The following is a 14,399-nucleotide window of genomic DNA, read 5'->3' as shown; positions in this document are numbered from 1 at the left end:
GTAAAGTCATAAGTGTAAAAATACTACTCTATTTGCTGTGAACTTTTAAACTTAAAATTCTACTATTATTCAAATTACAGGATGAGAGGTGAATGAATGGATGACACACTTAAACCAAACTCCCAACCAAGTCAGTAAATCCTGCAGGACTGCCTTTTAAAGTAAAGCTGCTCAGACACCAAAGGATTTAAAATGATGTTACTTCCCAAAGATACAGCAGAGTTTTGTTACATCCGGAGTCTAAAACTGTCGGACATCACAGTATTGCTTCATTTCAGAAAGAAAAGCCTTCCGGGAGGGTGATGCCTGGAGATCAGAGAAATTGGGCTACTACCAGAAAAACAAACAGTTTGGCCAGGAAAAAAACCAAATAAGAGCACAAACATAGATAAGAATAGGGGAATACAAACAATATGAATATAGCAGCTCAGCTCTTTCCTATTGTAGTATTGAGCATGTTAACTATCTAATGTCATAATTTCATGTGAAATAAAATATTAAGGCAGATGAGCATGAGGAGAAATAGACACATGGGATAAAAACCTCCGTACAGGTTATTCATCATGGTCCATGACTGCCTTTTATATTAAACATCTACATCCTTGCATCAGTGCACATTATTTACCTGTCTTGTCTAATATTTATAGCTATAGTCATACAGTAGCCATATAAACTCAAGCAAGTAGCTACAAGTGTTGCTGTAAATGTCTGTGTCTGCTGGATATATGATTTTGGAAAATGTATTCTTTCAAAATTAACCAAATATACATATACATATACATACATAGGTAAAGCAACCAGTCAAGGTCAAAGCTCTCAGATAGAGAGGCCAGGTTTTCCCTCAGTCTGTTCACTGAGGGAACTGAAGGAGCCTGATGAGGGACCGGCCCCCCCAAAACACAACAAAATGCTTTTAAAGGAAACCCTCAAGACTCTTTGCAGGATTGCAAGCAGCCCAAAATAAACCCAATCTGACCTTATCACTGGGCAGACAAGGTCCAGGCAGGGAGAGGGAGGGAGAGGGATAATTCTTTATTCCAACGGGTCATTTTAGGAGAAAAAAAAGAGCTCAGAAATGCAGCTGGTATGTCCGGATTGTTCCATATTTGATAAATAATTTCAGAAGGTCTGGAGCCTATCAGCAGCACAGGCAGGACCCTTGACCCTTGAGCCTCACCGGCATAATGTGTGTGTATGTATTGTGCATGTATGTGTGTGTATTTACGCCTGTTGAACCCATTGTCTCCGAGTCTGTTATCATTATGCAGCAGTTTCCTCTGGCTGGGGTGACGGAGAAGGGGACAGAGAAATAGGAATACACTCAATCATCAGTTGCTCAACAATGAAGAGTCTATAAAGTTGACAAGCGCATCACTCCTGGGGCCAATTCCACTGACTTTCAACAGAAACATTTTTTTTGCACTCTTTCATGTCTGGCATTTCCCTCTTCTCTTCATTTCAACACCCATAGCACACACACACACACACACACACACACACACACACACACACACACACACACACACACACACACACACACACACACACACACACACATACACGTACACACACACACACATGCAGACTCCCACCCTGCTTATCTACCAAGCTGGTGCCCCAGACACAACCACAGCACACAAACAAATACCTGACGTCATGGGCACACACACACACACACACACACACACACACACACACACACACACACACACACACACATACAGGCTTTCCCATTTCTGGCCTGAAGTCACTGAGTTGGAATGTGATCAAAAATAGAGTGAGAGTGAAATGTGTGTACGTGGGGGGCTGTTTGTTATTCAGTCCAGCAGAGTGACAAAGGGGGGTTAGGAAAAGGGACACAGAGAAGGAGGAGGAGGAGGAGGAGGAAAGGGGGAGGAAGATGGGGCAAGAGAGAGAGTGAAATCTTCAAACAGACATGGGTACCCACAGACGGTGACACACACTGCTTACACTCACAGACATACACACACACAGACTCTCTTAGTCACCAGCTATTATCAAAGCCTAGCAGACAGCAGACAATAAATCCACCAGTAACATATCGTACGTACGCGCTGTACTGCAGGTGTGTACATAGGTTTCACATCATGCAATGTCGATTTATTTACAGAACTTTTTCTTTTCTTTTTAAAAAAAGAGACCTAGATTAATATGTTTTGTTCTTGAACGGAAACTCATGTGGAACATTAAATAAAAAAGAAAAGTGAATACAGATTCAAGTTTGAGTTTGTTTGTCACTCAACCGCACATAAATTTACAAGATATATTTGAACAAAACATTGTCTCTACAGGATCCAGTGCAAGTCAAACATACATATAGGCAAAAATATGTGCAGAGCTCATTTTAGCAGCTAAGCTCTGATCTCATCATTCCCCATACCAATCTCACTACATCAGAGACTGGGGAGTGATGATTGATGATAGAACTGAAGCCCTTTCCCTATTCCATACTACATACTAATAGTATATACAATATATACTCATTGTTAAACTATATTATTTGCATACAAGAAATATTTATTTAACATTTATTTTATATTTATTTGTATAGAGACAAGTATATAGCATCGACTAATGCATTTATAGCCTAAACCTTGCAATGCCCACTTTGTACTACTGGGTAATGATGCAATATGTGCGCCAATGGATTTAAATGAAATCTTTTCTTTCCTTTGCTTTGATAAACCTCACAAAGAGAAAGAAAAATGCTTTTTCAGAAGTTTTAATACTTGTTTTCTGTTCCAAGACTTTCTTGGCTCTAACTTACTTTGAATGTTTTGCAGGAAGCTCCTCTGTTTCCTTTATACATTACACTGTGGGACAATCAACGGCATACTCAAAAATCAAGTGGACTTTAGTACTAACGTTTTGAGTAACTTATTTGAAATGCCACTGATATTAATTTGGTGAACACACCACATACTCAAAACTTGTGTGTAGTGTAGAATGTATTGGAACAAGGACATAGTTTAAAGTTCAGAGCCTACAGGTGGACTGAAGGGTGGAGGTGGGACTTTAAAAAAATGCTTTGTGAGCACCAGCAGTGGTAGCAGTAAATATTCGCAGTAGTTTAGTAGCACAAAAGAGCAGAGCAATGACCACTTAAATTAGACAGACTTATTGCAAAAGGGTGCGCTGGATATGTTGCAGTGAATAGAGTATGTCATGTAAGTGAAGCACTCAAGCTCACTGTCTGCCTGATCTGGCTTCGCTCCATTTATTCTAGGTCACATTCACTAAATATTTTATGGTGCAAGTCTGGTGAGAAGCTTAAATTTAGATGGTTAAATCTGGGATAGGGTCCAGACATCTATGGTTACCACCTGAGTGTTTATGGTGTAACAATCATGCTGTCCTGCTTAAATGTTCTTGAACAAGAAGCTACAACTGAACCCACTCTCACTTTACAATTAATCTACCTGGGTAAGAGAGGAAGAGTGGAGAATGTGCAAACTGTAGTTTTTTTTTTTGGTCATTTGACCTTTTAAAATTAAAAGAGGCACACACAATCCCCCCGTTACAGGATCCATCTGCAAAGTTGTGCAAAGATCAAGTCAAACAATAGTTTTCCCTTATTTCATTAATCATCAGAGATAGTTAAAAGGTTGTAAATTAATCAGTACTTTCACAAGAAAAATATAGCAAGGGTAAAAAAAGAAAAGGACATTACAATAAACTGATGTGACAGCAGTATTTTTTTCCTGTCCATCTTGTGCCTCCCTTCACATTCCCTATGTTGAGACCTCTTGTCACGCTATGATGGCCATGGAGCGTCATTGGGGTTTCCCTAATAAAGGAAATAAAGAAACTTCCAATTGATTGTTGATAAAGTTGCCATGGGATCAGAAGCCTTTGTTTTTTTCTAAAGAACAGTCCAGACTTTCATGAGAAAGCATAGGGGCATTTCCAGCCTCAAATCTGTTTTCCTGAAAGGAAGATGACAAAGTATGACCTTTGTAGTTTTTGGAATGTGCATAAACAGGATGGATTTTCCTTCCATAGCAGCCAACACGCATTTACAACAATACGGTGTATCTAAAAGGTTGGCTCACCCAAATTACAAAGATGAAACCATTTTCTCAATTACCCCCAATGACTATACATGTCACTGTTTTTAATGGAGCTACTCTCTGCTGAAGAAATAGTCCCCATTAACAGTGTTAACAATATTTTGTTCACTGTTTCTGGAGCGGGGTGCTGCTGTAACTGTATAAAAGTCTAATTTTTCAATGCAGTGTGCACCGTGAACATTTTCTTCATCCCAAATGTATTCATTGTATTCATATCAAAGATGTAAATTTTTCTGAAACATTTATTTTCACACTTTTGCTGCAAAGTAAAGGTAGGTAAAAAGCAAAGAAAGAAAGACAATACACAATATAGGTCATGAGCACAGCTCAACTTTATGACATCACCAACAGCACGGCACACATTTTAATCTGCTGAGCCACACACAGTGGCCCCGTGGGGTCAATCTTAAGCTACCCTGTGACCAGTGTGACAGCAGCATACCACAGGTTTAATCCTCTCTCAGTCCAGCAGGACACTGAGCTCACTGCGGTGATGTCATCAAGGTGAGTCAGAGATGTCTGTGACAGTCAGGGTTGAGGTTGTGAGGAGGAGTATTGTGGTACGAGATGTGCAACCGTGAGAGACTGTGTACTTGTGATATCATCCTGTGGGGTCATAAATGTGGTCAGTGACTCACCAGCTATTAGGGGTTAAAAAGATGGTCACCAAATAATCTCATAAAAAGACCAAAACCAACAATGACTTGATGGTAAATGGACTGTACTTGTATAGCACCTTTCTAGTCTTCCGACCACTCAGCACTTTTTACACTACGAATCACATTAACATGCTGAATGGGTACAGGGGCTACCCTGCAAGGTCCCAACCTGCCCATCAGAGGAAGCTAACCATTCACACACATTCATACACTGATGGCACAGCCATCAGGAGCAATTTGGGGTTAAGTGTCTTGCCCAAGGACACATTGGCATGTGGACTGGAGGAGCCGGGAATCAAACCGCCGATCTTCCAATTAATGGACAACCCGCTCTACCTCCTGAGCCACAGCCGCCTGATCTACTGACAAGTATTTTTCTGTGTAATCAAAGCATATAACTTATTCCTATGTGCCACTGACCAACATTATTGTCCAAAAACTATTGAAAACACATCAGTGACCCACGCTGGTGTACTGTGTTCCTTCATTACCATGAACATAAGCACTATAGTTTCAAATCAATCCCACATACATCATCCTGCTGTGGCAAATACATGCTAGTGCAACAAATCTTGAAAATAGTCAAAAACACTTTTTATTCCTTAAGTAAGGTTCGCCAAAAACTACAATACCCAACAGTGTTAGGAAAAATTTAGTTCTTTTTTAAAAATGAAACTATAAATTTGTGGACCGTTTCTAAAGCTTAACGTCTTCGGGAGGAACCACTGGACTTGAGGTTTGTAGCCACAGACACGGTGAGTAATGACAGATAGACTTTATTGCACGTTATTGTTTTTGTCTTTTTGTGGATCTTGAATATCGAGAGCTTTATCATTTAAGGTTAGGTAAGGGTAAGGCTGCAGGGAATAGATTCAAGTGTATGTAACAATCTCCTAAGTGAGTGTATGTGTGTGCAGAGGGACAGACAGAGCCTGACATAAAATATGAGACATTACACACAGTTATGTGGTTTTATGTCTGTCTGTGTGTGAGTGTGAAACATACTGAAAGAAAGACTGATATACAAAATGAGACGGTGTGTGTATGTGCCTTTGTGTGTGGCACAGGGGTTAGTAAGTTGCTGTCACATATTGTCACTTATTAACTAAAGTCTTCCTGCAGTCTCGCCTGTGGAGAATTCCTTATCAGTGATATCACAGGTAGTGGACAGTTTCAGGCAGCAAGCGGAAAGACTCCTTAAAAGGAGATCTGTGTTGTTTTTCGTCTCGGTCCACCACCGTCAAACATCATCTCCACTTCCTCAAATTGTCTTAAGGATGAGTTGGTGGGTGTATGCAGGTTATTGCAATGTTATTCCAAAGTCATTGACTGTAAGAAGAATGAGCCACATGTAGATGAGTATTATTTTTTAATTGAGTGAGTGGGTGTCAAGGCTTTGTCCGTGTTTGACTTCTTTCACAAGCTTCCACATGCATTTATTGTCAAGCTTCACTGTAGCACACCAGTATAGTACAACTTAACCATTAAAATCATTTTTAGCATCAATGTCATATTGAATCAACATTTTACAGCAATAGGTTTGAGGGCTTTTTTGGCGATCAATCTCTTTGTTACTAGATATAGTAATAGTAATAAAATCATTCATGTTTGTGTTTAAAAGATAGGTTCACAATATTTCATGTCTGTCTAAAAACAATAGTCAGATGGCCATATGAACATTGAAACAAGGTTTGTTCACTGTAATCATTTCTCTTGTTCATACTGGCCATTAGAAGATCCCCTCCAAAGATCCCCACAAAATCCACAGTCCTTGTTTTGAGCAGAAATGTATTTAGAAGTTTATCTGAAGATAACATGAGGCGTCACCCGTAAGTGGATCACTTCCACATTTACAGTTCAGCTGCAGCGGAGGTATAGTAACAAAAAGAGGGAATTTGGAACTGAAAAGACTTTGAAGGATATTGAATTGATTTGTCTAATTTGTACTGCTGAAGCCTCATATTAGCTTGAAATAAACTTTGAAATACACTTTTGTTACCCATTACTTACATTGAAAGTGCATTATAAAGGGATCTTCTAATGGCCAGTATGAACAGGACAAGTGATTACATTTGTCAATGTTTGTTTGTGCACCTGACTACTGTTTTACAATAGACTTTTGTGAACATATCCTTTAACTGACCAATAAGTCAAATTTTCTAATCTGATTTGAACTGAGGAGCTTTCTGATTATCTTGTTTTTCAACTGATGTGAACTCTAGTAGATCATTATATTAAGAAATATATGTGGGCTGTTTGAAGGTTGGATTATTATATCAATTTGGAAGGACTAATGGAATAATGGAAGAGTAACGGTGGAGTGAATGACTGGATCGCATGATGAGTGTTTACGAACGTTTGAATAATGGAGGTTTTGAGAGTGAGGACCACATGTTTCCTTTTGTTTTCCATACAAACTCCCTCGTAGCAATTAAAGCATTACAAAGCTTTTTCATGGTTATGTTTGGGCACTCAAAGCACTTGGTTAATCCTTGTAAACAGTAAAGGTGAAAGCCATATCTTACCACCTTTATACCTTTTTATCATTTCTATGGGGGAAGCTGTGTGAGTCATTGCAGATAATGACAGACTGTGTTCAGCTGTGGATGCATCATAATAAGACTATTATAGTCTATAAATAGTAAGAGGGCTGTATAGTGTGTTACGATGGATACAGACATGTCAATAGACGTACACACAGACAATGATTTAGACATATCAGGACTAGGAACAGCGAAGTTTAGACAACACGAAGGGAAAATCTGACATGATGTGTACTTCATTTAACCAGACAAGCTGACTAAGGGAAGATTCTTTTCTACAGTAATGACCTGAGGGAAAAGATAAATTACATTCTTGGAATCTGCCTGGTAAAACCACAGTCTTCTGCTGTCGGCCACTTGGCAGCTGGAGGATTTGGTGTCTTGCTAAATGGCAGCAGAATCTCTAAGCCAGCGGAGGTCACTTTTCCCTCCACTTGTTTGAGCTTTCAAGGGATTTGAACCAACATCCTTTCAGTTGCAAGTCTGCTTCTCAAACTATCACACGCTGTTCCTTTGTATGTGTGGGTTATTTGTGTGTAAGTATTTGTTTGTGGATGAATAGAAAATGTGCAAGTGCGTGCATGCATAAATGTGGGTGGGTGTGTTTCTTCAGCGTATGAGCACAGGTATGATGCTATAGACATTTACAAAACCGTGCATGCATTTGTATCCCCACCTGGGTACTGCAGACACCACAAATCTTCACCCCTCACCTCCTCACCACACCAAAGAGAGTCTCCCTCTGAGCTCATGTCTGGAGCTCTGCCCACCTCCTGTCTGAAACAGGATAATACAGCAACTTTGTCTTTATCTATGAGTAGGCTGCCTCTCCTAAATAATAAACTCACTATAAAAAGTCATTAACTTTTAGTTTGTGAGCATTTAGCTGAGAGCAAACTTACCTATCTTTGGCTCCCAATGTCTTTTGGGAAAAAAGTATTAATAATCTCCTGATTATATAACTTAACATTATTCCAACATAATAACAGAAGTTTCTTGTACAGGTGTCAGTTTAGCCTAGCATTACGATTAACATCATCTCAGCTAAATGCCTAAAAAGGCCACATTAGGAGAGTGCAATTTATTAATTTATAATGACTGATTAATGATCATTTTTGTATCCGTGCATGATGTCATGTGCATGTGTGTATGTGGATTGTGGAAAGGGTCAGGATGTCTGAAGGAAGGCTGAACCCAGAAAGCAGGATCCACCCAGAGAGACTCACGCAAGCCTATCAATGGAGCCATTGATACATGAAAGGCCACGGATGGATGGAGGGAGTGTGTGAGAGTGAGTGTGTGTCTGAGAATATGAGAGAAAGAAATTTACGAGAACAAATCCTCCAGATGTAGAGTGTGAAGCAAGCTTCAGACATTCATGTTTGCCCGGGTCAAGACCTTTGAGAGAGTTTGATATTTCCATGACCTGCAGACATTAAACACATGTTTTCCTGCTGCTAAAACCACTCGACTGTCTTTCTTTTCTCTGATCCCTCTTTTATCTTTCATCCCTTTACTTGCAATTCATTTCTTATTCAAGTTACTCAATGGGCCAACCAACTTTTAAGTTCTTCATGTATTCATTGGCCTTCAACCAATGTCCCACTGAATACTGCGAAAACAGAGACTGACAGATTGTTGTGTTTTGATTCAGTGTTACACGCCAGAGGCTGACTGATACACACTGTGATGCATTAGAGGCTTTTTCAAAAGTTGCAAATACCTTGATTTGACAGAAATGCTAATTGTCCCTCACAGGTTTCTGGTTACAGAAGGAGTTTTATTGTCAATAGTGAGCAAGTTAGTTGATTAAGACTAGAGGTTAGCTCAAAAAAATGGCAAAGTTTCATATAACGAGGCTGAATAAAGCTATATGGTAGGATCGGCGGATTGATACCTTAAGTATTGATACTTAAGATAGGATAGGATCAATACCAAATAAATAAATAAATAAATAAATATCTCTCTCTTGTTAGATTGTGTTTTTTGATACCTGTGTGTCTGATGAAGAGCCAGTTTGGGCTCAAAACATTGTACTTTTTTTAAAATCCAATTAAGTTTTTGAAAGGGAGCATTTAACAATGTTGTGAGTCCTTGGGAGGCAGAGATCATGTTTTGGGCACATGAACACTTGTTAGTGCACGCTCTCATTGTTTTCTGCTGCTTCTGTGCATATATGCTCATGCGTGATCATCTCGTGAGCTCAGAGAAAACAGACAATGAACATTCATTTACTGTCTTGTGTTATAAATACATGGAATTAAATCATTAACACAATGATTCATTAATCATTAAAAAGAAATTCTTAATGTTAACACCCGTTTTACTGCCAGCAAGATAAACACACTTCCTGTGTACCAGCACAGACTACGCAGAGACTGTGTCCGATTTTCCATCATTTTATTCAAGTGTCTGAGTTATAAATGTAAAAGCTATGCACTATATAATATCCTCAAAAATTAATAAACTGAATGACAAATGTAGTGTTCATAGCATTCATACCATGCTTTACATTTGGTAAATCTGTAAAGACAGTTACAGCATTAGTTTTAGTAATGGTGCAAAATGATGATAGCTCAGTAAAGAGTAAATAGTGATTTCAACACATAACTGTGAGTAATTACACCCACATATCCATCCGTGCAAAACATATAAAACTGGAAGGAAACTAAAAAGTTAGCCACAATATTGCTACAGGTGGCAAGTGCCTGTGTTTACCTTCTTTGTCAGACACTTATAATAACAATCTGAGTCTGTCATTGGCAAAAACAAGCTTTTAGTGGACGTACTTTGATGGGTGCAGTTGCCCCCAACGATAACATTGCAGCCTGTTTTGCGGATGCTGGCTGAAGCGCTCTCGCTCAATGCTGGACCGGTTTCAAAAATTGTTGTCTCCATTAGTCACTTAGACCTAAAATGATGGGAAAATAGGAGCCAGGTGGAAAAACACCAAAGCTTCCCTTCCCTTCTCTAAGTGTTTTTAAATTACATAATGATGATGGTGATTTTTGAACGTTGAGTGTTTGCAGCTAATTTACTGTACTTTTAGCGTTTATGACATGTATCAGCTGGGCTGAATGGATATGGGTTGAATCATTATCCCACCATTATATCAATCAGAGACAGACAGTAATGAGAAAGACATTTATTTTTGTGGAAACATGTTGATATATCACACTAAAGACCATTGTTGCTTTACTTCCACCACAATTATGTATATTCATAACCAAATTTGAAAATTCAGGATTAGAGTAACTATGTACTCTGTCTCTCCTTTTCACTCTCTTGCCCTGCCCTGTCTGTCACCTTTTCATATCTGCCTCATCTGTGTTCCTTTTCAGTTTGTATTTGTCTGTGCTAACTCTTCCACAGTGAACTATCCAGTCTGTGTGTGGGACCAGCTGTCAGTGTTTTGATTTTCACTTGTTGCTCAGTGTTTCATTGCTACCTGAACTGTGGCTGACACTCGATTTTCATCCGGAACACCTCTGCACAAAGACACACACACACACACACACACACACACACACACACACACACACACACACACACACACACACACACACACACACACACAAACATCACTGACATGCCACATGAAAGAAAAGACAAAATGATATGTGTCAGCTGAGATTTCTCTGCATATGTCTGAGCATGTGTGTGTGTGTTTTATCCACTCTTAATCTAGAAATACAGTTAATGGCAATGGCATATTGTGTGGATGTGTTCATACAAACTGTGCTCATAGAAATGCAGTTATTTGCAGTTAGTTGTACTAGAGATGTTTATTTCCCCAAATTGGCTTAGAAATTTTTCAGTGTATATCATAATTTTCTGGAAAGAATTTCTAAAATCATTGTTTAACTTGAGCGTATTATCTGATTATTATAGTAACTTGTTAGTAAAGGGTAGCCAGCGATGCAAAAATTAAAAAGTTGAAAGTTAAAAGTTAAAAGTACACATTTTCCTGCTCATTTAATCCCAATGACCATCCAAGCATCTCCATCAGTTGAACAGATATGAAACTCACCTGGATGACTCATCAGAAAAAACACACAAACTCCTTTAAAAAAACATTTTTTTTTATTAAAAAGGTACAAGACAGTGTACATAAAAAATATGGGGATAGAAGTAAATTAGGACTTTCAGTGAGCAGCATATAGTATTAAGAAACATCCAATGATTCCACTGAGCTTAAAATTCAGTTGCACCCTCTGCTAATGATGTTGAAGCTGGAGTTCAGAGTAGAACTGTCAATTTCTTAATAATTTAGTAAAACATGTGTGATGTTTTTGTCCCTGAATGCACCAACATAGCATTTTGAACTCTGAGTTCAGCTACTGAGGCTCAAGAGCTGGAGCATGAGCCAAATAATGCACCAATTCTCCAGGAGATGCCATGTCAAACATTCAGTGAAGTAATCATTGAACAGGCCTCACCATTTTAGCATGCTTACATCTGCTAATTTGCACTAAACAAGGAGTGCAGATGAAGCTGATAGGAATGTCATTAGTTTTACAGGTATTTGGTCATAAACCAAAGTATTGGACAAGTTATAATTTTGACCCAATGATGATGCTTGAGAAGAAATTAAGAGATCATCAATTCATCCTGAGGGGGACATGAACGTGTGTACCACATTTCTTGGCAAACCATCCTATAGTTTTTGAGACATTTGACTCAAAACCACAAATGAGAATCACATGGTGGTGCTAGAGGAAAAGTCAAGGGGTCATCAAAGTCATTAGGATTCATCCTCTGGGCATTATGGATATCTATGCAAATTTTAATGGCACTCCATCCAATCGCTGTTGTGGTGGACTGGCCAACCAGATGACAGACAACATTACCAACCATCAAAAACTAAGAAATGTGACGTCACTGTTGGTAGAAATACGTCAAACACAGCTCCCTGCCCACTTCATCAGTTGGTAGAGACAATAAGAGAAAGAGAGAAGAACACACAAACGGCCTTGTAGGTGGGAGGAAGCAGGTGGGGAGGAAGGAGTAAAACCTTGATTTAAGGGATATGGTCCACTTCTATGTGTGTGTGTGTGTGTGTGTGTGTCACAGATCACACTGTTCCTACAGCCCCAGGAATGAATAGCATGCGGATATTACTTTAATGCCCATATCTGTGTTTGTGTGAGGAATGATAATGAGATTCTTGCCTACATCAAATAGAGTAGACTTTTGCCACCACATAAAACTACATAAACTTCTTTAAAGCCTTTACTCATGGCATTAGGAGGTAAGATGAAACTTTAATGATCCCCTCAAGGGAATTAGACTGTTGCAACAGCAAACAGAATCATACTACATCAAAGTGTATTAGAATATTATGATAAGATGTAAGACCACAGCAAGAGAAGGTAATTTCAACATATACCAGTTACACTATTACAACAGATTAAAGACGGTATCCTGATCCTCTTCTTTCGTTCTTTTTTCTTTCTTTCTTTCTTTCTTTCCTTCCTTCCTCCCTTCTTTCTTCTCACTCTCCCCAGCACTCCCATTTCTTGTAAAATGGTCATTTACTTATATAATATAGAAATGTTTTTAATTATTATTAATAATGTGGATTACCCTTAAGTAACTGTGTTGTAAAGGTCAATGGTCATAATAAATCATATGTAGATGTGATTTTTGGAGACAGTAAATTCAACAAGATTTCTCTCAAAATCAATGTTCGGCATTAACCATGGCCCGCGGCTACAAAAAGTTACTCTGTGGTCACCAAGTTTTATCCGCATACTGCAAGCTTTTGCCAACGCAACGTTACAGTTCCAGAAACATCCCGATTCCTTTGCACCTTTTAGTTCAACATTCTATGAAAACAGCGAACAGTACTTGTCGCTGGCTAGCTACCGATATGCCATTATGGCATGGGTATGGTGTCTATCACCTATCCAGGTGGAAAGGTGTGGAGAAAATCCCCACTTACAGTTTGACAGTATTCTCAACAACAGTTGCCATCTTGCTTTAATAAATGGGGGAGAGTGGCCCTCCATAAGGGCTTGTAGGCAGATAGAGCAGGAAAAGGTGACACCAATTGACAACCTCCGGGGCTGAAAAAAGAAGCCAATGTGGAAATGCCAAAAACTGCAGTTCCTCAAATGGACACTTGAGGCTTGCTCAAGCCTCAAGCTTGCTCACCTCCATGTTAAAATGCCCAACTTTACAGCAGAAATAAACATGTTTACAGCCTGGTACAAAAAACGGTTTTGGTCTCTAGCTAATTTCCCCATTCATGACAACTGTACAGGGATGAACTCTTTTTATAACTCACTTGTTTAATTTTTATTAAGCTGTAAGGTTGTGCATAATTAAGGATGTGGCCACTTTGAGTGACAGGTCTGTAGCCACTAGGTGGCTTGTTTCAGCAACCAGGCTTCATTTGGCCCACCTCAGCTCCACCTCTTTGCCCGTTTTGGATTAGCTGGGTTAGATGTGTCATCACGGTGGCTATGTCCATATTCTTTACAGTCTATGGGTGACACCTAGCTCCTCCTACTGGTGGCACTGTGGCACTGGCAGAGATTTATCATGCAAAAGCTTCAAGTCTCAGTCTAAAAAGTAAAATATCTTCTGTAGCAGCTCAGTGCTGATATAGAGTATAACAGCACTGGGACTTTTAATTACACATGATCACTCCGCTTTACAGAAAGAGAAAACCAAGCTGAAAACAGTCTTGGAGCAGTTTTATGGATCCATCCGGACAACTAAAGGGGAGCTTTACTACATCAGCAGCAACCTTGGGCTTTGGGCTGTTTTAAATCATTATGTCGACAAACCTCCAGTTAGCTGTTCATGGAATTTAAAGAGGAGCTATTATGCTCATTTCAGCTCTAAATTTTGATTTTTGGACTTCACTAGAGTAGCTCTGCATGATTCAAAGTTCAAAAAACTCCTTATTTATCTCACACTGGCCCTTCATGCAGCCCCTTAATATACACAGTTTCTCTTACACTCCGTTTTAGCTCCTGTCTCTTTAAGGCCCCCCTCCGGATGAGCCCACTCTGACCTGATTGGCCAGCTTTACGTATCAGAGTTGTGTAACTTTTACCGTCATTGCACACCAAACATTTCCTGCTTTACTGCTTCAA

This window comes from Thunnus albacares, chromosome 3, assembly GCF_914725855.1.
Source record: "Thunnus albacares chromosome 3, fThuAlb1.1, whole genome shotgun sequence".
Classification (NCBI taxonomy): Eukaryota; Metazoa; Chordata; class Actinopteri; order Scombriformes; family Scombridae; genus Thunnus; species Thunnus albacares.
This window is presented reverse-complemented; position numbering follows the sequence as displayed.